The 25,892-nt window shown below is 44.7% G+C and overlaps 1 long non-coding RNA gene across 1 annotated transcript; it reads right to left on the bottom strand.

Annotated features, from left to right (window-relative positions):
- Nucleotides 1-5,051: 5,051 nt before the first annotated feature.
- Nucleotides 5,052-15,001, bottom strand: LOC110743567. Its single transcript, XR_004183883.1, has 3 exons — nt 11,663-15,001; nt 11,451-11,518; nt 5,052-7,754 (listed from the first exon to the last, which is right to left on the bottom strand). It is a non-coding gene; the product is annotated as an uncharacterized LOC110743567 (long non-coding RNA).
- Between the last annotated feature and the right edge of the window lie 10,891 nt (nt 15,002-25,892).

Below are 25,892 nucleotides of genomic sequence, written 5' to 3'. Positions count from 1 at the left end.
GGGAAAAGCCTGGATTCTCAGAGCTGGAGCTCTTAACTACCAACCTCCACAGCCTCTCTGTTGGCAAAACTTCCTGCCTCTGAGAGAAAACCTGAACTGTGAGTCAACCATTCCCCGGGCTGACTGACCTAGCAACCTTACAGCCAAACAGAGAAATTACTTCTCCCCTTGCAGCAGAAGAGGGAAGGAAAGAGTCTCTACCCTTTGCCCAAGCATTCCTAATGGATCCATCACCCCTCTCAGAGTCACTGGCTTCAAACACTTAGCCTGCGGTGTAACTGAAATCATTATCGATCCAGAGTGTTCTCTAAATGAGCTCACAATCTACCATGCTGCAGACCAGCCAGGCCCCGAGGAGCAGCTGCCTCCTTGATCTGCTCTTCTTGGCTCATATTTACACTGGGAAATTAGAAGTTAAAGTAAAAGCAGATAGCGATGGAATTTAATTATACCAAGCAAAGACACAGTGTGCAAAGAAGGCAAAAGTGAATGAGCAAGTCTGTGCCAGGCATTGCCTGAATTGGCAACTCAGTACCCTTCCCAGCATCTCCAGTATACATTGATGTGTGAACTTCATGGAGGCAGGGGCTGTGCCTGTATCACTCACATCATATCACTCTGTGGATGTATCACCATCTTGCTGTTAGGAGAGCTTGAAAATGACAGATGAAGAAGTTGGCTTAAACCAGTCTGTGCTTGTTCTTTTCTAAGTGAGAAGCCCAGAGGAAAGGCAGCCTCAGAGTCGGTCTGGGAGTGCAACCAAGCCATCAAGATCCAGGCTTTTCCTGCATTTCTGCTCTGCCATCCTCTTGTTATCTGCTACTCAGGCTTGATGTTCTGGGCCCTCAAACTCCAAACATCAACTCCCCATTCAAAGCAGGAAGAGAGGAAAGAGGGAGTACCACGCAGGCCCCCTTCCGTGTCTGCACTTTTTATCAAAAGCACCCAGCCTCCTCTCATGTCTCATCCAGTTCAGGATCACGAGTCTACTAGATGGGGTGGTGGGGGTATGAGGGGGTGGCGTTATCCTGATCCATGTAGAACAATCATAAATGACTCTTCACTGAGGTCTGACAAATTCTTGCCCCAAATAAAATTGATGTTCTATCAAAAAGAGAGAAAGAGGAATATTGGTAACTAACAATGACTGTTTCAACTGTACCCTAAGCACACAGCAGAAGGCCTGGCAAGTAATAGGTGCTCAGTGAACAAATTTGATGAATCAACAAATGCCTTTGTTCTGTAAGGATGGAGGGAGGAGTGTGGATTGGGGAAAAGGGTCAGAGAGGAGAACAGAGGAGAGTGGAAGCTATGGGATTGCATCTGCTTCCCATCTATTCTTGGGATGGGTTTGAGCTCCTGTGGTGGAAGGAGTAAAGGCCAGAAACTGATGGTTATGAGCATCCTGGTGATATTCTAGGTGGGGGGTAATGGCCAGAAGCTCACAGCACTGATTGGCACCACATAACCCAGCAATGCTCAGCCCACAAGAAACTGAAAGCATTCGGGGTATCCAGAGAGAGTCCTTTGGTGTGGAAGCCAGCAGTGTTTTGGGGTGGGTCTCAGGGCAGCTTCAGCAGATGGCCTGCCAGGCTGTGGACTCTATCAGGTGGGAGCCAGAAGAGAGGAAGGAGGAGACCACGTAGAGGCCACAGCTGACAGACTGGCCATGGGTGCTCTTGTGATAAGCCCTGGAAATCCAGAGAACGCTGTGAGGAGGTCAGTGCTGTCAGTGAAGAAGGTGGAGGCTTGTGCCAATACAATTTGTATTTCACAGGCTGGTGGCATTTAAGTTGCAAGTGCACAAGACAGAGTTGGCTATGGTTTTCCCACACAGAGGAATCCTGGCCTAACTAGATTCTCAGAGCTGGCGACATCCATGGTAAGAAGCCTGCCCAGGGAGCCAGAGTTCGATTTCGGGGTCAGGATTTGAGGATTGTGCAGACAGAGCTGGAATTGGGGAACTGCTAGCAGCCATGTCTCCCTCACCCCCGAGCTGTGCCTAGAATAAGAGTCACTACTCTCTCCCTGGTTTAAATGGTCCATCCTCCTCCCCGGGCCTCAGTTTTCTCACTTATAAAATGAAGGGATCACATTACAGTCCCTAAAGATCTCTTAACACTGGTGTTCTGCTTTATTAGCTAAGGAATATACAAGCAAGAAGGGCATTAAAAATAAAATCAGAGCAACTGAAGACATGAATAAAAGTATGGCCCGACCAAGAGGCAGTGATGTAGTCGTTGAAATTCAGGCTCTGGACTGGGCCGGACCTGAGCTTAGGGCCAAGATCTGTGTCATCTTATATTTTTAAGTTTGAGATATGTTTTTATCATCTATAAAATGGATATAATAATACTGATCTCATGCAGTCGTGTTGAGAATTAAGTAATAGACCCATTGCCTAGGAAAGTGCCAGGTATCCACTAGGCGCTTCATAAATGTCATTTTAAACTAACCAAAAAAAAAAAAAAATGTGTGTGTATATATATATATCCTCAAGTGATGATCTGCTACTAGGACTCCAGAATCTCAATCTCCTGTTTTTGTTTCCAAATCCTTGTTCCAAAAAACTATCCATTTCCTGCCTGCCAACTTCATGACTAAGGAGGCAGCCAGAACTATCGCACCTTCCTGAAAGTTTAATGACTGCATGTTTTAAACTTTCTGGCCTTTACTCCTTCCACCACAGGAGCTCAAACCCATCCCAAGAATAGATGGGAAGCAGATGCAATCCCATAGCTTCCACTCTCCTCTGTTCTCCTCTCTGACCCTTTTCCCCAATCCACACTCCTCCCTCCATCCTTACAGAACAAAGGCATTGCCAGGGTTCATCCTGGACTCACGGAGGTGTGGGAAGGCCCTCTATTCTCAAAGGGCCCAAACTTGTTCCTTTCATAGGCCTTGTCTTGTTGGATAGCCAAATAAAAGACTCTGCCCACTCACATTCAAAAATCTATTCATTAATGGGATGCAATTCACATTATATACCACTAATTACCGTAGGAAGGCAGTTAAAATTAATAAGGAACTACAGTTTAATTGTTCCGTAATGACAGGGAGTTCCAAAGTGCCCTCTTGAGTAATAAAATTAACATTTAAACTAGTTCAGTCAAAGAACCTTCCTTTAACCATAACTCTTCACTATCGGCATGGCTTATTTATTTATTTTTCTCTTTGGGCAGTTCTAAAATACCACAAATTTAACTTTGAGAATCTGCCCAATATTCCAGACAGCAACTACATCGTCTGCAGTATTTCAGGTGAACTGCGGATGGCAGGAGGAACCCTGGCCCCCACCACACACGCATACACACACACACACACACACACACACACACATGCACACACAAGTTAGATTGCCCCACATTTATTTAAGCAAGGGTAGAGAATCTTTTCAGAGGACAATGCATCTCCCTAAAGGGAGGTAGGAGGCCAGAGCCAGCCAGCAAAACGCTGTCCAGGGTAGAGTCCTCCAAGATTTCAGAAGTGACATTTTTGCTATGACACCATTGTTTCTTTCACATTTGAACTGCTATCACTATTCCAAGATCCTCTCTGTGTTTTTGTTTAAGGGAATGTGGCACATTTTAAAACATGCCTGTAAAAGGTGGATTCTAATTTCCTCTCCCTTTGAATATGAGGAGGATTTGGTGATTCCTTTCTAACAAATAAAACATGGCAAAGGGATGCTGCATGTGTTCCAGAACCAGGTTCTAAAAAGGATGTGGCTTTCACTTGGCTCTGCCTCGAGACGCTTGTCTTTGGGATCTGACCACCATGTTGTGAGGAAGCCCAGGCACATGGAGAAGTTGCATTTAGGTGTTCTGGCCAACAGGCCAGTGAGGCCCCCAGCCAGCAACAGCATTGACCTCCAGATCCATCAGTGGCGAAGCCTGAAGAGGATTCCAGCGCCCAGCCTTCAAGCCACAGAGGCCCCAGGCACCATGGGACAGAGACAAGTCCTGACCCCGGCGCTCGGAATTCCTGACGTGTAGAAACCGTAAGAACTATTAAATGATGATTTTAAGCCCCTAAATTTTGGAATAAGCTGTTACACAGCATTAGATAACTAACACAGGAACGTTTACAGACACTGGGCAACCTGGTTCTTAAACAAAGCCTTAAGGCCAGCAAGGCCTTATCCATTCAAGATAGAGGAGAATGAGAGGGAGGCCAGCCATGCCTGACCACTGTCCCAGCTACCAGCCTTCCAACATGCATGTCACCCCACAGAGCAACATATTCCAAAAGAGGTTCTTTGGCCCCAAGCAATTTTAAGGTTGAAAGATTTTCCTATAATTCACAGAGATAGGACTAAGCACAGTTTATCAACCCAGGATGTTTGCTTTCCCTAAAGAGCTAAGGACTGGTATTGCTAATCCCTTGAATGTGTCCTTTCAGAGGCTCCCATCATGTTGCAGCTCAGTTCACACATGCTTAGGAGAGATGAAAAGTCAATGGAGAGGGAATTACTGTGTTCTGGGACCTGTCATACCCCATTCTTCACGCCTGGCCCCAGCCACACCCCATATCCACTGTCTCTCACACCAGTACTGCTAACTCCCTCAGGTCAGGCCAGCTGTCTCCTCATTCACTCATTCATTCATTCACTCATTCAATATGCATCAAGTACTTACTGCATCAGGGGAGACAGACATTAAATTAATCATACAAATAAATAATTACATTTGTTCTAAGCACTGTGAGGGAGAAGTACAGGGTTCTCTAAGGAGCTAGGGATATTTCAACTAAGACATGGAAAACTAGAGAATTGTAGAGGTAAACAAGGGCAGAGTGGGGGCATAAGGAGAGCATTCCAAACAAACAAATAGCATGTACAAAGGCCACAAGATAGGAAGAAAATGTGTCGTACGTGTGATACCTGGAGTCCTAAAGAAAGACCAATTAGGCCAGTGGCTCACGCCCATAATCTCAGCACTTTGAGAGGCTGAGGTGGTTGGATCACGATGTCAAGAGATCGAGACCATCCTGGCCAATATGGTGAAACCTCATCTCTACTAAAAATACAAAAATTAGCTAGGCGTGGTTGCACACACCTGTAATCCCAGCTACTTGGGAGGCTGAGGCAGGAGAATCATTTGAATCTGGGAGGCGGAGGTTGCAGTGAGCCAAGATCACACTGCTGCGCTCCACCCTGGCAACAGTGCCAGACTCCATCTCAAAAAAATAAATAAATAAATAAAAAGGAAGAAAGAAAGAAAGACCAATCAGTCAGCACCATAAGACAGGATGAGAAAAAATAATAATCATCATTTTTAAAATAGAAAAATTTTAAAAGAAGAACCAATTAGGATGGCAGGAGCAGAGGAAGCTGCAGAAGAGCCTGATGAAAGAACCATCACTGGGGGGGTTGATGTGGGGGCCTCGTAAAAAGATTGGACCTGTATTCCAAAAACAACATGCAGCTGCAAAAGTGTTTCAAGCAGGAGAGTGACAAGGTGAAATTTCTTTTGTTAAATCATTTCCGTTCCCTAACCTTATCGTTTCCCTCCTGTACATACACGTCTGTAAAACCCAGATCACATTATGTCACAGCTACTTGCTTAGGTAACTTTCTCCCATGCTGATGTCCTCTGAGAGCAGGGACCATGCCTGCACCATACTTGTGACTTCATCGGGCTCCCTACCACTCCTCTTGCAGCCTGCAAGGCCTGGCACCATCATTTCCTTGTCCACCTCTCCAGGATTATCTCGAGGTTTTTTTTGTTTGTTTTTTGTTTTAAACATTTATTTTATTTTATTCTAGGTTCCATGATACATGTGCAGGATGTGCAGGTTTGTTCCATAGGCAAACATGTGCCATGGTGGTTTACTGCACCTAACAACCCATCACCTAGGTATTAAGCCCTACACACATTAGCTCTTTATCCCGATGCTCTCCCTCTTCCCTCCCACCATCCAGTCTTTTTTCTCTGATCACTCACCATGGGCCAGGCACAGTGACAGGCTGTCATTTCAGGGGCCTTTCCAAGATGCCCTGGCTAAGATAAGACCCCCACTAAATGATCTCAGAGCAACCAATGCTTCCCCACTGGAGCACCTACCAGGATTTAGATCACTACTTATATACGTTATTGTTTTAATATCTGTCTCTCCTCCTAGGCTGTCATTTTCATGAAGGCAAATAACCTGTCTCTCTTGGTCATCATCATATCCCCAGTACCTCACACTGTGACACACATTGCTGGCATTCCAAAAAGAGTTGTTGAATGCCAGAATGAATGAGTATGCATGAACTGGCAAATGAATGGGTGAATTAATGCATGACCCCAGTGACCACCTGGGCCAGTTCAACCATGGATGTTGAACACCTCTTTGTGATCACCCTTCAATACTTTTAGTGGCACAACCTCTTTGTCGGCCTCACTGACACACTAATGGAAGAAATCCATCTTAATGCAGGCTTTATGGAAGAAATGGAAAGTGGGAATAGGTAGAGGCAGGGAAGGTATTTTTGGCAATCTCTGAGTAGTTATTATCTTAATCCTTCCACCAAGTAAAAGGGTGAACAGTGGCAAACACTCATGCTCAGTGAATGATTCCATGTGAATGCATTCCTAAACTCCCCAAGTCCAGGGCATTTCAAAGTCTTTCACAGGAACCAAACACAGTCCTACACGTGAGTGCTTTTCAAGCTACTGCTGGTCAAGGGCTGAGTTTTATATTTATTTTCAACCCATCACAGAAAAATACTTTATAAAATACCAAAAGTATATGTTTGGATATGACAGCAATGTCAAATTGCTATAAATGTTTCTAAATGCTTATTTTTTATTTCTGTACTCATTTCATCATGGGTAACACATGTTCTGCACACTTAAACCCATCTGCAGACCACACTTTGAGTAGCACTGTTCCAGATCAGTACTTGCACCCCCACTGTGTCACTCCTCAGCCATGACAGACATTACTAATCGATTATCACACAGTTTCCCATTAAGACCACATATGGCTTTCATATCTTTCTATTCCTAGTATTCAAGACACTGAACAAACAATCAGAGATACCATGGGAAATAAACCTTATTTTTCATCTCTGCTCTACATGGTCCATAGATTGGCCATTTGTCATATTTATGTCCATGATAAGGAAATGTCTGGATTTTTGTTTATAGCCTAATGAAAAGTTCACAGAGAAAGGCCAACTCATCAAAAGGAGTCCTTCTTGTTCATTCAGTTCAGCAGCAATCTTCTGCCGCTTGAAGAGTCTTTAATTCATACATACTAACAAAAGATGCAGCAATCTGTATTAGATACAGAAACTTCTGGTGTGTTCTCAGATGTCAGCTGTATAGATCATATTTGGGAACCTGCAGTTACTGGTTGTTTATTGCTTTGATTCTTTCTTCCTTCAAATTCTTCATTCCTATGGCTTACCTGCTTTTATTTCAAGTTGTCACAAGGGTTCATTCACAGTGGATTGTTTTCAATACTCATTATCCGCTTTGTCAAAACACTGAGGATTTCCATTCCTCCCATGTTCAGTCTTTTCCCCAGCAAGACTCAAACCCCTCAGTCCTTCTCCTGTAACCATCAAGTTCTCACCCAGACTCCATTCACAGTCATGGAGAGTCCAACGTAGAAGAAGCCACGAGAGACAGAATTGATCTGTTGTTCCTGTATTTCAGATGCAAAGCTCAGTCTGAAGAAAGACGAATTTGACTTTGAACCTTTTCTCTCCACTTCACCTGTAAGGTTCTCTTTGAAATGTTTTTGCAACTTCACAGTGGACCCTGCAAACCACAGAATCACAGACTGTGAGTGCTAGAAGGGACACTAAAGAGCATCTGTGTAATCAAAAATCTTCTTTTTAGTAAGGAAAAACAAATGAGGTTAGTTTGAAGAGTCAGAAGAATCAGGCTGTCTCACTAATCACCTGGATGATCTTAGAAGGGCTAATTCACCTCTCAGCCACCATTTTCAAGGAAAACAGATAAGATCCTTAAAGTGTGATGACAGTGACTCACTCACAGGCTAGTTGAGGACTAAATGAGATCACAAAAAGCAAAAGTGCTATGAAAGTGGGAGCACCACATGAATGACAGGGTTTTAGCTGTCCTGAAGTACGGTTGAGCATCCCAAATGGGAAAATGCAAAACACTTTGAAATCTGAGAGTTATTGAGCAGCAACACGACATTCAAAGGAAATGCTCATTGGAGCATTTCAGATTTTAGATTTTTGGATTAGGTATGTTCAACCAGGTAAGTATATAATGCAAATATTCCAAAATCAAAAAATGTGAAATATTAAACACCTCTTGTCTCAAGCATTTTGGATAAAGGATATTCAACCTGTATCACAGGAAACTAGAAGCAAGTGTCAGAGTGGAGACACAGGGGTGAGGGAGAGAGATAATTCAATCAACCTTTTGACAAAGACCTTTTTTGACTACTTGGGAGCTGGAATCAATTTAAGAAAATGAATTAGGAGGTTTGGGCCCATTTGTAGTCCAGGCAAGAAGTGATAGTAGCTTGAACTAGGATAGTGATTGTGAAAGGAAAAAGTGGACAGATTCGATAATAAATATGAAGTAAAATCCTCAAGGCTAGATGATGGATTAGATATGGATAGAGAGAGAGAGAGGTATTCAGGTGAGGTTTCTGGCTTATTTAACTGAATGGTAGTGTCGTCCTATGAGACTGGAAACACTAGAAGAGATCCAGGTAGGTGAGGCAGAGAAGGAAGATCACAGACTCACTTTCCAACAGGGTGAGTTAGAGATATCCAAGTGAAGGTGGCAGAGAGGCCACTGGCTCAAGATATAACATAAGTATATGCATGTGGTTGGGGATGGAAACAATGGGCTGAAAGAGATCGCCTAGGAAAAGAATACCAGGTGGAAGAAGAAGTGGACCTGGGGCCAAGCATGAAGGAACCCTAATATTTAATGGCAGAGGAGGATGGAACCTCCAGAGAAACAGAGGAGAGACCAGAGAGACAGAAGAAAAGGCAGAATCATGTCTCAACCAATGGAGGGAAGAACTGACCAGCAGCATCAAGTGCTCACAAGGATTTATTTAGGATAACTATTGAAAAGTATCCATTTGATGAGCAACGGACATCATCAGTGCCCTTTCATGATAGAAATCAAACTCCAGGTCCTTTCCAAGTACAGGTTGTTCCCTGTTCCTTGTCCCCGCTACCATCCAAGGTTCAAAGTAGACCTCCAGTCTCTGGGAAAAAACAGTCCTCCTTGAGGGACAGCTTTGGGCTTCAGTTAAGCCTGGAGCTTCGTGGAGACCCAGCTCCACCCTACCCTCTATGAAACCCTACGTACTGATACTGGTTTTGTCTAAAATACAGATGAAATATAGAGTATGCCTGTTAGTACACACCAGACCAGGGGCCACATCAGACATCACTAATGGATCAGAATTGTCACCTGCAAACTTGTGTCTCTGGGGGTGACTGTCTCCCTAGCTCCAGTTCTGGTTTGCCTGCACAGTCCAGAACCCTGGATGCCCCTGCCCACCACATGGTCCATTTCTCCCTTAGGAAGGCAGAGACAGCGGAGATGAAGCACATTCCAGTGCCAGCACCTCTTTGTTCCTGGTTCCACATCCCTGGCTGCTTGGCTGCACACAGCTGGTCGGCCAGACTGTTGCATCTGTTCCCAATATTGATGTGATTCACAGTGATTTGCTTTGGAAATCAAAACCTGGGGATTGTCAGCTTTATCTAAAAAGCAGGCTCTGCTCCGCTGGGGAAGAGGAATGACTCGGCTCACAGCAGAGTTGCATTTGTTTGCTTTTTCCTGTCGGACACAAACACTCACCCGACGGGTCCTGCCCAGCATGAACGATGCACGAGCCTCCTCTGGAGTTTGATTTGGGAGGATAATAAGCTAAACAAAGGAGCAGATGATCCCGGAGGCTTATTTGCAGTCTGCACAGTTATATTTAGCTATCTTGTGACTGGGTTGCTGCCTCTGTGTGGCAATTGCCCTTGGGAAATTTAATCCCTGGGGGATGCAGAGGGTGGATAGAACAGGGAGAGGGTATGGAGGGGTTTTAAATGCTGCTTTGCTTTGGGAGGCCGAGGCAGGTGGATCACGAGGTCAGGAGATTGAGACCATCCTGGCTAACACGGTGAAACCCCGTCTCTATTAAAAATACAAACAATTAGCCAGGCATGGTGGCGGGCGCCTGTAGTCCCAGCTACTCAGGAGGCTGAGGCAGGAGAAAGGCGTGAACTCCAGAGGCGGAGCTTGCAATGAGCTGAGATCATGCCACTGCACTCCAACTTGGGCGACAGAGCAAGATTCCTTTTCAAATAAAATAAATAAATAAATAAATAAATAAAATGCTGCTTTGGGGCACAGGAAGGAGGGTCAGACCAAGTGTGTCCAATAGGCAATCAGTGGGGGACAGTATTTTGGACACTTACTGGTAGAAGCATGGAAGAGAATACAAAAATGTGTAAGGGGACATTTGTGTTCATTGTCTGTAAATTGCCTAGCACATAGGATTGTGAGGTCCCTTTGTCTTTCCTTTATGCCTACACTCAATACGCCTGGCAGAGTGAAAAGGGCAGTGGGTGGGAAATCCAAAAACCTGGATTCTAGTCCTAGTCTGCCATCAGCTCAAAGCCATCTCCCTTCTCCGTAAAACAAAAAGGCTGTCCAGAGAAGATGATCCCTAAGATCTTGTGATTTTACCCGTGACAAGATGCAGAGATGCCACACAGCATCAGTAGGCAGCAAACGGTTAAGGAAATCGTGGCGCTGTCACAATGGAACACTCTGCAATCATTACAAATGGTGGTGCTGCCGGGCACAGTGGTTCACGCCTGTAATCCCAGCACTTTTGGAGGTCGAAGCGGGTGGATCACCTGAGATCAGGAGGTCAAGACCAGCCTGGCCAACATGGTGAAACCCCATCTCTCCTAAAAATACACAAATTAGCTGGTGCAGGATTTGTGTTGTGGCTTGTTTTGCTTTGTTTTGGTTTTTTGTCTTCATGAAGTTTCATGCCCAAGTACCTGGAGGCAGAGCTCGAACCACCACCTTTCCCCAACTTGAGGCAGCAAGAGGAGTACCAAGAGGAGCTTAGGTCCTTAGAGACCCAGTCACCTGGGGGGACACTCTTCAAAGAAGGTGGTGGCTTTAGGCAGAAGTTCCACCTCTTGTTGGGGCCTAGCCTCCTAGAGATACTCCATCATTCTAGAATGATGCGGCAGTAAAAACTTTATATATCATCCCTCATTCCCAGAGCAGTCCTGTTTCCAACCTACTTATTCTCAAGCTGACAGGCTCACGAGCTAGTTCAATAAGGCTCTGGATTCCAGGATAATGGAGGGTTTAATCTGAGTTTCAGGGATACACGTAACTCACACAGATATTCGCCAAGTCTCCCATATCAGTCTCATCCCCATCAAAGGCAAAGAGAATACTGACTGTCATGATGTGATTTGAAAGAACCAACAGTACCTTCTTCACCACCTGCCAAAATTCCACCCTTAGCTCTTCATTCCTTTCTGTTAAAGTATATTCAACTGCTGAAATGAAAAAAAAAAAAAAAAAAAAGTGTATGAGTCAGGAAAATAAAGCTCCCTCAGTATGAAGAGCCCCCAGAATTAGAAATCACACAAATCACAAATAGGCATCTAAATGGGCAGTTCTCCAGTCTCAATCATCTTTACCATTTCTCTTCTTTGAATCAGAAGAATCTTCACATCACCATGTTATCCTTTTACGAAGGGGTAATTTAGGCCCAGAGTAGTTTCATTTCTTAAGCAAGGTCACACAGCACATTGAGAACCAACACTGGGGCCCTCTGACTCCTGGAAACATTTTAAAGGACTCTTTAAGGTGAAACCCAAGACATGATTTCGTTGTTTTATAAACAGCAGGAACCTCCCCCATCAAAAGCCCTTTTTTATTCTTTCTTTTCTGGCACTAGCATCTACAGTGATTACAACGTGCAGAATGAAATCATCTGAGTGTGTAGACGATGTATCTGAATTGAGACACGCAGAGTTTGGGCTTGGAATTTGACACGTCCCACACCAGTGCAAACCCTATCGGGTTATCTGGGTGTGCCTGCAGACTTCATAGCCCTGGTCTCACGCTTCTCAGTCCTTTGCCTTGGTGTTCCTGCCCTCTAGTGGCAATAAACTTTACTGCAGTCACATTCACCAGCAGACAACAAATCAAACGGAAGTTAGATTCGAGAAGATAGCACTTTTCAGGAAGGATAAAGGCAACCCACATCTTTCTCTTTAAAAGCAGACCTCGTTATCATGGGAATGATGTTTAATCTCACACACAAAAACGCGACTATCTAGTCTTTAGCCCGAAACAGATCTTAACTTAGGCATCCAAGTTCCTGGGTTGGAAAATAGATTATATAACTGACCTAGGGAGTCGTGGGAATAAGGGGGCTCAGGGAATCTATAGGGCAGGAACAGAAAGACTTAAAGTGGCAAAAGAGAAGGACATTGGCAGATGGTGCCTCCTGCCAACACTGGCAAGAATTAATTCAAAGTCCTGCCTTCCTCTTTTCCCAGCTTTGAAGGGTCAGTCCCCTAGTCCCCAACCCCACCTCCCTTTGCTCAGTTTACTCCTGCTCCTTCTGCCCGTCTCAGCTCAAGGCTCCCTCCAACTCTGAAAATGAGATGGGCCCTCGTCTTATGCTTTCATGGTATGGGGAACTTTCCCAGCATAAGACTTTTTCACAGTCCGTAGTTTTATGTACGGACTGTGAAATAATCTCTGGTTATTTTCATGTCTACAGTAAATTATATAAGCTCCGTGAGGTTAGGCACTGAGTCTCCCTTATTGACCATTGAATCTGTGCCCCCAAAACAGTGATTAGTACATAGGAGGCCCTCAATTAATGCTGTTCAATGAAATTAATAAAATTGTAAGTGTTGGTTGAATGTGTGACATTTGTTTGCAGACTGAACAAACAGATCTTGTCTCAATGGAGAAAACAGGCCAACTGTACCTAAGGTCTGTCCACAAGGCTACGCAGAGCCAACTGTGAGTGCTTTCCTTGTACAAGCTGAGGGTGGACACTTTCCTTGGACATCACACCAAATGCTCACCATCACCCTGGGGTGAGTAGTTGAGCAAGGGTCTTTACCGTAATTACGCTTTTTGATCATGAGCATCCATAGGCTCAGCTTTTGTCCCCGCAAAGGTAACAGAATCTGCCTGAAAACAGAGGACCAAAGGACAGGCAGATTGAAAGGCTTTGAGGACATCAGGAGACCTGACCTTCAGAGCTGCCTCTCTGTGTGACCTTGGATGCTACCTTCCTGCACTGGGTCTCCATGCTTTCATTTGTAAAAGAAGGAACTTGAGGTATGTAACATCAAAGTCGTGGTTTTCTGCTGTCGGAAACCCCAACTGAAGCTGGCTTAAAGTAAAAAAAAAAAAAAATGGAATATATTGCTCATGAAACTGCAAAGCCATGGATTCAGGGTTGACTGGATCTAAGATATCAAGCAACGTCATCCAATCCTGGTTTCTCTTCTCCATCCATCAGCTCTGCTTCCCTTTGTGTTCACTCCACTTGTAGGCAAGTTCCTTCTCTGTGAGGGTCTCTGGCAGCTCAAGGCTTTCCTCCCCTCAGCAGAAAAGTAAAGGGGCTCTCTCTCAGACCCAGAACTGCAGCTCAGCCATGCCTTTTGGACCACATGAGCCAATCACAGTGGTTAGGGGAAATTCTTGGCTCCACGTGAATCACAGGAACACCACCCAGAGGCCAAGCTCCATGACAGTAATGAGGAAGCACTCTCAAAATGCTGGGGAAGAGGTACTACACACACTGAAACGAAAATGGCACCACAGAGTCAGTGAGCTTTAAGGACTCTTCTAGCTTTTTTTTATCTTGCCGTGACTCCAAGATTTGATACCAGGGAAGTAGAAGGGAGAATAAAGCCATAAACACTCTCTAGAGTTAGTCCAACCCCAAATCTTTTGAAAAGCCTAAATGTGGACTAACACTCATCATCCATTCTGAAGGGGGAAACGGGGTGACAGCAGCAGCCCTAGAAAGCAAGTGATGACTTTGACCCTCCAGAAGCCACGGGGCATGAAAATGAATGACATTTTGATAATGCCACCAAAATGGAACATTTCTATTTCCCAAAAAGATGAACAGTCAGTGAGATTCACAAAAAAAGAAAAAAAGAAAACGAAAAGAAAACATTATTAAACTTTCCCTTTCACTGCTTCTTTGTATCTCTGGTTGAAATGGAGCAGGATGCAGGTTGCCATGGTGACGGCTGAATTTTAAATAACAGGGCTCAGGCGCACTGGCTGCTGGCTGTACCGCCCCAGGCAGGAAACAGTTGTGGGGAGAGAGGCAGAGGCTGAGTGAGAAAGGGAAGAAAGCTGCTGGGCTCATCCCAGGACACTGTCACTTCTCCAACTTGTTTTCCTTGCACTGAGGAAAAGGTCCAAGAATGACGGACTCTCCAGGTTCTTCATAGAATGAGGGAAGGTGGGAGCCCAGATGCATAAGAACAGAAACTGAGAAGTCACCTTGTCTCGCCCCTACCTGATTCTGTCTTATGACAAATGGATTTCCCCTACACTTACACCCCTTCCCACGAACAACGGGCCCAGCTCACCCAAGTGTTAGACGAGACACTGGAAACCTGTCCCTAAGAACAATGTCCAAAGAGCTAGAGACACAAAGGGCAAGAGCCCAAAGGATTTTTAAGTGAAAGAGGAATTTGCGGTCCAAAGACCAGAACCTGTCAATTCACATAGCCCTAGCCGCATATTCCAGTTCTGCTCCTCTCTCTAGAACCATCCAAGACTGAAATGGAGAGATTCAGGAAGTGGCGAGTTCTCCATGACTGACATAGTCAAGCCAACATCAGCCAGCGAGGAACTGCCTGACAGGGGGCTGTTCAAATCGTTTCAGGCTTCAAAGAGTCACGGTCCTGCTGGGGCAGCTCAGAGAATCCATGCGGTAGAAGACCAAGACTTTCACCCTGCACCCTTCTACATTCCCAGGCCAGGAAAGAGGGGAGACCAGAGGTGGAAACTGGAGGAACCAGCAGCCGGGAGCCCAGAACTCTGCTGTGATGCCTACACGCTTGTGGGGACTGGCTTCACAGGAGGCCATCTCTTCTCCACTGCCTCCTCACTGCCATCCAAGCAGAACCTCAAAAGGACTTGTGGCTCTTTCAGCCTCGTCTCTGTCCCTTTAGCTCCTGGCCAAGGAGGGCAGGCAGCCAAGGCCACTTCTTTTGTCAGGGAAAGTTTCTTAGATCGCTAAATAATAATAGTAATAATAATAAACACAAAGATTTTCCTGTCTGGAAAAAGTGCATGGATTCCTGGAAGCTGAACACATCTGACATTTCCCCAGAAATCAGGCAGGAGCAGATTCCAGGAGAGAAGGGTAGGCCAGTGGTCTCTGGGTCTGCACCTGCAACTTTGGGACCCTGTCCTGTGCTCCAGGCCTGACAGTCGGCAGCTTGGGACCTGGGATTCCCCATCAGTATTCCCAGGGAGGTTAGGACCGCCGGGGAAATGACAGCATCTTAAGAAGGAGATAAAAGCCTGGGAAAGAGAAGAGACAGTGGCCCAGTGTTCACACCACCCCGACACCTGCCTGTGCCTTCTCACACAGAGTCAGGAACTCCAAGGTTCTGAGAAAAGGATCTGAGAAAGCAGGAAACAGCACTGGCCTGGGCCTGCCACACAGCCCCACACACATACACACATATACCCCACACAGCCCACACACACCCATACATACCCCACACACACCCCCCACACACACACCCTGCAACACACACCCATACACACACACACCCCCACACACACATCCCACACACACACCCCACACACACAATACACATACACCACATACACATAAAACCACACATACACTCCTCACACACACACCACACACACCCCTCACACCCCATACACAAATACACCACACACACACACCACATACACCCCTCACACCCCACTCATACAGACACCACACACACACAGACACAACACACACACACCCTCACACATACACCACACACACACACACCACACACACATAAACCACACACACACACACCCTCTCACACACACCCATGCACATAGACACCCCTCACACACACCACACACACCCCTCACACCCCATACACACAAAATACACCACACACACACACCACATACACCCTCACACCCCACTCATACAGACACCACCACACACACAGACACAACACACACACACACCCCTCACACACACATACACCACACACACACCACACACACATAAACCACACACACACACTCCTCTCACACACACCCATGCACACATACACATACACCCTTCACACACACCACACACACCTCACACCCCACACACATACACCACATGCACACATACCCCGTCACACACATACACCACACACACACCCATCACACCCCACACACCCCACACACACATACAGCACACCCATCACACCCCACACAAACACACACCACATACATACCCCACATACTCCCATACACACACCCCACACATACACCACACACACACACACACTTCCCTCACACACACCCATGCACACATACACATACACCCCTCACACACACCACACACACACACCCCTCATACCCCATACACAAATACACCACACACACACCACACACATACACCACACACACACACCCATCACACCCCACACACCCCACACATACAGACACCATTAATAATAATAATAGACACCACACACACCCCCTCACACACATACACCACACACCCATCACACCCCACACCCCACACATACAGACACCACACACAGACACCACACACACACACCCTCACACACATACACCACACACCCATCACACCCCACACACCCCACACATACAGACACCACACATTCACAGACACCACACACACACACCCTCACACATACACCACACACACGATACACCACACACACACACCCCCACACACATACACCACACACACACACCCCCATCACACCCCACACATACATACACCACACACACATACACCCCTCACACCCCACACACATACACCTAACACACATACCCTTCACACCCCACACACATACACCTAACACACATACCCTTTACACCCCACACATATACACCCCCTCACACCCCACACACACCACCACACACACAAATACACACATGTCACACACACTCCACATACCACACACATACACACCTCACACACATACACATACACCATTCACACCTCACACACATACACACACACACCCCACACACACCCCTTACATCCCACATACACATCCCACTTACACACACATACACCACAATACCACACACCTTACACCCCACACACACGTACACCATACACACACACATGCACACACACACCCCCTCACACCCCAGACACACCTTCACACCCCACACACATGCATACACATCCTCACACACACACACCCCCACACCCCTTGCACACAATATTGTTGGCCACACACACAGACTCCACACACACACACCCTGATCAGGACAGAGCAGGAAGGCCTTTGTAGAAACAGTCTCCTGGGATATACATACACACACACACCAGGCTTGTGACATGAAACAGCTCCCTGAAGGATGCACAGGATCTGGCTTCAACAGAAAGGGACCAAAGAACTGATGAGGGGAGGAAGGAGGTTTATTTTCCACCACACACCTTCTTGTAGAATTTTACTTATGTGCTTATATTGCCTTTTCAAAAAATAAATTCTGTCCCTCCTTTCTAGAACACACATACAGAACCTGTCCCTTGTCCAGTCCACGTGAAGTTAGGAAAACTAAGTCCTAGTTTTATCCAGCCAGTAACAGTGAGGCAGTGTGATGTCATACCGAGTCTTAAATATCCTTTGCCTCAGTTTCTGAGGCTAGAAAATGGGTTAACAATACCTATCCTCCTGTCCTTAGAGGCACTTTAGAAGTTCATTGAGATGAAACAACGATAGCAATGATAATAGTTTAAATATGTTGAGTGCTTAACATGTAATGGGCACAGTGCTATTGTCTCAATCCAAAAACAATCCTCTAAGGTAGCAACTAATGTGAGTCTCATCTTAAGAGACAATGAAAATAAGGCAGAGAAAAGCAACTTGCTCAAGGTCATGCAACTATATATCATAAACTAAAAATAAAATTCAAAGCCCCCCTCAACTGACTGAATGGACCATCTCTTGGCCAACGGGATCCCAGAGTAAACTTGAAGACTGAGTTCTCAGCCATGACAGGATAGGAGACTCAGATACACATCGTTATACCCCCTCCCTCTTTAACCATCATTAGCCTTTCTTCCCTAAGGGCTTAACAGAAAGTAGCCCTTTCAGATTTCATGACTGAGAACCCAAAAGCAAATGCAACAAAAACAAAAATAAATAGATAGGACTTGATTAAACTAAAGAGCTTCTACACAACAAAAGAAATAATCAACAGAGCTAACAGACAACCCACAGAGTGGGAGAAAATCTTCACAACCTATACATCCGACAAAGGACTAATATCCAGAATCTACAAAGAACTCTTATATGGTTTGACTGTATCCCCACCCAAATCTCAACTTGAATTGTATCTCTCAGAATTCCCATGTGTTGTGAGAGCAATCCAGGGAGAGGTAATTGAATCACTGGGGCCGGTCTTTCCCATGCTATTCTCATGATAGTGAATAAGTCTCATGAGATCTGATGGGTTTATCAGGGGTTTCCACTTTTGCTTCTTCCCCATTTTTGTCTTGCTGCCACCATGTAAGAAGTGCCTTTCACTTCCCACCATGATTCTGAGGCCTCCCCAGCCATGTGGAACTGTAACCAATTAAACCTCTTTCCTCCCAGTCTCAGGTATGTCTTTATCAGCAGCGTGAAAACAGACTGATACAAATTCAAACAAATTAACAAGAAAAAAACAATCCCATTAAAAAGTGGGCTAAGGACATGAATATCTTCAAAAGAAGATATACAAATGGCCAAGAAGCATATGGAAAAATGCTCAACATCACTAATGATCAGGGAAATGCAAATCACAATCACAGTGGGATACCTCCTCAGTCTTGCAAGAATGGCCATAATCAAAACATCAGAAAAAGAATAGATGTTGGTGTGGATGCAGTGAAAAGGGAACACTTTTACACCGTTGGTGGGAAAGTAAACTAGTACAACCACTGTGGAAACTAGCGTGGAGAATCCTTAAAGAACTAAAAGTAGAACTACCATTTGATCCAGCAATCCCACTACTGGGTATCTACCCAGAGGAAAATAAGTCATTATATGAAAAAGATACTTTCACATGCGTATTTACAGCAGCGTGATTTGCAATTGCAAAAATATGAAACCAGCCCAAATGCCAATCAACCAACAAGAAGTGAACAAAGAAAATATGGTGTGTATATACACACACACACACACACCATGAAATACAACTCAGCCATAAAAGGAATGAAATAATGGCACTTGCAGCAACCTGGATGAAGTGAAGTAACTCAGGAATGGAAAACCAAACATTGTATGTTCCCACTCATATATGGGAGCTAAGTTATGAGAACAAAAGGCATAAGAATGATACGTTGGGCCAGGCACAGTGGCTCACGCCTGTAATCCCAGCACTTTGGGAGGCCGAGGTGGGTGGATCACGAGGTCAGGAGATCAAGACCGTCCTGGCTAACACGGTGAAACCCCGTCTCTACTAAAAATACAAAAAATTAGCCGGGCATGGTTGCAGGCGCCTGTAGTCCCAGCTACTCAGGAGGCTGAGGCAGGAGAATGGCCTGAACCCAGGAGGCAGAGCTTGCAGTGAGCCAAGATCATGCCACTGCACTCCAGCCTGGGTGACAGAGAGAGACTCCATCTCAAAAAAAAAAAAAAAAGAATGATACATTGGACTTTGGGGATTCAGGGGAAAGGGTGGGGTTGCGAAGGATAAAAGACCACACATTGGGTACAGGGTACACTGCTTGGTGATGGGCACACCAAAATCTCACAAATCACCACTAAAGAACTTATTCATGTAACCAAACACCACCAGTTCCCCAAAAACCTATCAAAAATAAAAAATAAATTTAAAAATATTTTAAAAAGAAAGCAGCCCTTTCAAAAGACTCCACCACTGGTATCAGCCTACCACCTAACGCTGCCTCTCCTTTTTTGCCTGATAAGAGACCACCAACCACAGAGTGGTTCTGGCCAATCTACAAGGAATGTGCAATAAGGGTTTTCCTGTCTGCTTCACCTTTTGACGTCAAAGGGCCAAAAACTCCACCCTTAGATCATGCTAACACTGTCATTTTTTATACATGGGACCCATGGAGGGGGATGAAGCTCAATTGCACATGCGCATGTTTCTCCTTCATAAATATTCATGATTCCTCCGATAGTTTATTGAATATGTATATTTGACCACTCTGCTCAGCATAAATTTCTATTCCATTTGCCCCACTCTCAGAGTATCTGTTTTGGGCTTCTGACCAGAGGCTATGCTTCTCACCCTGTCAGAATGGCAACCCTGCAGGCTGCAGTCCTTTATGAGAAATAAAGCTCTCCTTTCCAAATTTATGAACCTCCTCATTCTTCAGTTGATGATATCTAGCCTTCCATTTCTACAGCTCACACTTTTACCCACAAAATGCAATGTGTAGGTTTGATATTAGTATTCATTACTCTAGATACAGCTTCCTGTCCTGAGGTGTTTGGATTGATCATTAGATTTCCTCCACCTGTTTCCCCATATTGGAATTTCTACCCTACTCAAGAAAGTTTAATGAACAGGTAGAATCTAGAGATAGAAATATAAGCAATTTCAAAATGGGATCCTGGTCCCAGGAGTTAGGATTTGTTGCACGGCAGAGACCAGGATCCTGGATTCACCTGTAACTCAAGAAAGTGCCCAGAAACAAGCCCCAGCTGAGGTTTATAAACACAATTAGCTTGTTACCACCCCCACCCCCACTGTTACCATAGTGATGAGAGACGTTGGATGCCAGTCCTCAATTGCTGTTCCTGATTTGCAGAGCCTTCCTAACACACGCTTCCTCTTTCAGTTTCCTTTTCTCCTGTGTACTTCACAGACCTCTGCAATATCTACCAACTGTTGGTCATGCAATCTTTCCTTAAACTCCCCCAGAAACAAGCAGCTCACTACCCACCAGGCACAAATCTTTCTCAAACCAGCCTTAACTGTTTGTGAAGTCCTTCTATTGTCCTAAAATCTGTCTCCCATTTTTTCCAGCCAAGGGTTCTGGTGCTGCCCTCTAGGATCTCATATCACACCTCCTTCTCCTGACTCCTTCAAATAACTGGAGATCATCCTCATAATCTGCCTGGGTCTTCTCTTCTCTAGACCAGTGGCTCTCAAACTTAAGCATGCATCAGACGTGGAGGTCTTGTTAAACCTTATAGTCCAGGGCCCTACCCCCAGAATTTCTACAGGTCTGGGGTGGGCCCAGAAATTTACATCTCTAAGATGCCGCTGCTGCTGCTTGGTGATTACACTCTAAGGATCACTGTTTTTGGCAAGTACTCCTCATCCCTCTCATCCCTTTGAAAACTCTTTCTGTGTGAGAGCCCCCAGGCCTCTTTACCATTCTAATCTCTCTCCTGGGGACCTGCTCCAGTTCACCAATATGACACCCAAAACTAGACAAGGAATCTTGAGTAGACATTTTTGATGACAAGGAACAAAGATTTTCCTCAGGCTACCTCAAGCAATAGGAGGAGGTTATAGTGGACGTAAGAAAAAAAGAACCTCAAATTCATGGCCAGTTGATTGGACCCCAGGCAAATGAGGCCTCTAGGAAGGAGTAGAGACAGCAGTACACCTAGATCTCTACCCAGAGGACAAGAGCTCTTGTTAGTCCCTTAGCAGTGGGGCTCTGTTCATCCTCAGTTCTCTCCGCCTCATCTACTATTTCTGCTGCCACCAACCAATTCCATATCCCCTCTCCGTTTGTAGATTTTCTCTACCTCATAGCTTCTGCTTCCTCATTCTTGTTTCTGTTTTCTGATTTCCTTCTGCTCCCTTTTGGCCTCTACAATAGCATGGTCTCCATATGGCCTCTACCATAGCATGGTCCCCATTAAGAGTTCAGCTTCAAGGCCTGCCACCAACCTTCTGATATGCCTTCTTTTCCCAAGTTCAAACTCCCCAAAGAGGGAATCAGAGTGAGGTAAGCTTGTTTCAGTTTAAATAAAGCTCTTCAAAGTAGCCTGCAGACTGACAACCCTTGGGTCCTATTCAATCTTTTGTGGCTGGTAGAAGGTTGGAATACATGATATAAGCACTAGCTGCCTACTTGGAAGGAGATGGTAAGAATAGCCTACAGTCCATTGGTTACCTGTAGGTTTCATCTTGCATGCCAACTTCATTCAAGAACTATTGGCTTCCTTAAAGACTGTGCTGATAGAGGTTCAGAGGCTACATCTAAACTCAGTGGAATATGGTTAATTAGTGGTACCCATCATAGGCATTCAAGCAACAATCCTCAGCCCACATGCCAGTTACTTGCCATCCCCAGTGTTACAGCATGTGGTCTAACAAGAGCAAACCAAGTGGAGTCATTATCTTCCTCATTTTGACAAGTTTCTTACTTGTCTTTATGAGGACAAAGATTATATTTGCTTGTTTAGACAGCTGGATCACACTATGGCTTCACACTGAACTTCAGCCACCTAAAACTCTTAAGCATTTTTTATACCTGCTATTAAGTGTCATTTCTCCCATTCTGCATCATGCAAAAAAAGAAACATAACTAAATGATAAGTTTTACATTTTTACTTAAAATAGTTCACCTTGTTTAATTTGACCCATCATTCCAGCCTATTGAGATCTTCTTACTATGAATAATGTCTTTTTCTGGCCTATTTGATAAATTGCTCAAACTCTGCAGACATCTGTCCATGAAATGGGGATTAAATATTTATCTTCTTTACAGGATTCACAATGATGAATTTAGATGATTGGTTTGCATGTACTACCTTGCACCATTTAGGGAACAACTGCTCAGTAATTTCAAGGAATTATTTTTGCTGGGCACACTGGTTTGTGCCTGTAATCCCAGCTATTCAGGAAGCTGGAGCTGGAGGATCACTTGAGCCTGGGCATTTGAGACCAGCCTGGGTGCCTGGGCAATACAGTCAAACTCTGTCTTTAAAAAAAAAAAAAGAAAAAAAAAGTAATTATCTTAGACTAACAAGTACACATGCATATTTGTCCACTGTGTTCACAGTGAGAATAACCAGAGATAGTTAAACTAGTTAACTATAGTTAAACTAGTTAATAGTTAAACTATTTCATGAAGGCAGCTCCTTTCCTAAAACAATAGATGTTGTTCATTGAACAACTATTGTAGGTAAAGGATATTTTAATTTGTTATTTCTAACTCTTACAACAACATTAAGAAGAAGGTTTTATTATCTTTTTTTTAGGGATGAGATGACTGAGACATAAGGGGTTTAATCACTTTCCAAGATAACACAGCTAGTATGTGGGAGATCCCAGCCCCAATCTGCCTGACCCCAAATGCCCATGTCCCGTCCACTGTGCAACATAGCTGCTCCCTGAGCATGGTTCTCTGAATGACATTGAGACTTGCTGAAAATAACTGAAGGGACAGATTGAGGGCTCATGAACATATTTACTCATGGATGGATCACAGTGTTTGTTTTTGTGTGTTTGTTTGTTTGTTTGTTTTGAGACAGAGTCTCATTCTGTTGCCCAGGCTGGAGTAGAGTAGCATGAGCACAGCTCACTACAGATTCCACCTCCAGGGCTCATGTTTCCCAAGTACCTGGGACTATAGGCTTGCCCCACCATGCCCAGTTAATTTTTGTTAATTTTTTATAGATACAGGGTTTCACTCTGCTGCCCAGGCTGGTCTTGAACTCCTGATCTCAAGTGATCCTCCTGCCTCAGCCTCCCCGAATGCTGAGATTACAGGCATTAGCCACCGTGCCGATCTGGATGAAAGTTTTTTAAAGTACCACATGTATTAGATTGAAAAAATTATGGTATATCTATACTTTGGAATATTATAGATATTATTTAAAAGAATGGGGCAGACTGACATGTATTTGCACAAAGAACTGAGCTTTACTGTTAGCTATGTCTACTCTGATCCTATTTTTTTAACATTACATTTATATATAGGTAGGAGGTGGAGAATTACAGGAGAGTTCAGTTCCCATTCTTAACACTTCCATCTTGATTGAATTTTTACATTTGCATATTTTTTAATCAAAAAAATAGAAAAACAATCTGCTAAAATTATTAGTTACCCTTCTCCTTCCCCTCTGACTCCTGAATTTCATGCCTCTGTATGGCACATCAGGATCTGGGCCCCTGTGTCTACAGCTCCAGCAATGAGAAACCTATTGTCTCACATTAGAAGACCTGAGGAAGGATAGAACTTGGGTTGGTGAACTCAGTGGTTCGTGGGTGTCAAACGGCATCTTTGCACTCTCCCATTTTCAACAGGAGATCTAGCTCCCTGTCCATCGTTTCCTAGTTGCCACAGTTCAAAATACCACAAGCTGCTATGATAATGTCCCCCAGAAAAAGAGGCAACTATTTCTTCCTATGCGACTCTTCCTAGCAGCAAGAAAAACCTATACAAGGATCTCCCCTCTTCCACAGCTTTGCTTTCCTTGGTTTCAGTTACCTGTGGTCACCCAGGGCCCAAAAATACTAAATGAAAAATTCCAGAGATAAACAATTTATAAGTTTTCAATCATGCATTGCTCTGAGTAGCGTGATGAAATCCTGCACCGTCCCACACCATCCCACCCGGGATGCGAATCGCCCCTTTATCCAGCACCTCCACACTGTCTACGCTACCCACCCACTAATCACTTAGTCAGATCTTGTTATCAGATCTACTGTCACAGTATCTGTATCCCAGTGCTTGGGTTCAAGTAACCCTTATTTTACTTAATAATGGCCCCAAAGAACAAGAGGAGTAGTGGTGGCAATTTAAATATGCTAGGGAAGCCTAAAATGCTTCTTTTACGTGAAAAGGTGAAAGTTCTCAATAAGCAATGAAATCATTTGCTGATGCTGCTAATAGCTACAGTATGAACAAATCTTCTACCCGTGAAATAGTGAGGAAGGAAAAAGAAATTCATGCTAGTTTTACTGTCACACCTCAGATTGCAAAAGTTACAGCCACAGTGTGTGATAAGTGCTTAGTTAAGTTGGAAAAGGCATTACATTTGTTAACAGAAACGTGTTCTGACTGATGGCAGTCTGTTTCAGTACTATTTTCGGTTTCAGGCTTCCAGTGGGAGTCTTGGAATGTCTCACCCATGGGTAAGGGGGAACCACTGTGCTAGAGACAGCCCCAGAAGACTTCTCACAGCCTACTGGTCAGAACCGCATCACACGTCCTGCTAATGCAAGCATCGGTGGAGAGTGAGGGCACCAAACCTGGATGGGACAAACAATTTGATCTCCAGGGCTGGGAAGCTCAGCTTCCTTTGAGGCACATGGCTTCCCTACTCTCTGAACAATATTGGGGTTCCATTATCTAGGAAAAAGAATGGAGCCAGGGGCAGTGGCTCACACCTGTAATCCCAGCACTTTGGGAGGCCAAGGCGGACGGATCACTTGAGGTTAGGAGTATGAGACCAGCCTGGCCAACATGGTGTTTTCGTCTCTACGAAAAACACAAAAAATTAGCCAGGCATGGTGGCACGCGCCTGTAGTCCCAGCTACTTGGGAAGCTAAGGCATGAGAATCACTGGAACCCAGGAGGTGGAGGTTGCAGAGAGCCAAGATCATGCCACTGCACTCCAGCTTGGGAGACAGAGCAAGACTCCATCGAAAGAAAGAGAGAAAGAAAGAGAGAGAGAAGAAAAAGAAAGAAAGAAAGAAAGAAAGAAAGAAAGAAAGAAAGAAAGAAAGAAA

Source organism: Papio anubis, chromosome 5, assembly GCF_008728515.1.
Source record: "Papio anubis isolate 15944 chromosome 5, Panubis1.0, whole genome shotgun sequence".
Lineage (NCBI taxonomy): Eukaryota > Metazoa > Chordata > Mammalia > Primates > Cercopithecidae > Papio > Papio anubis.
This window is presented reverse-complemented; position numbering and strand designations above follow the sequence as displayed.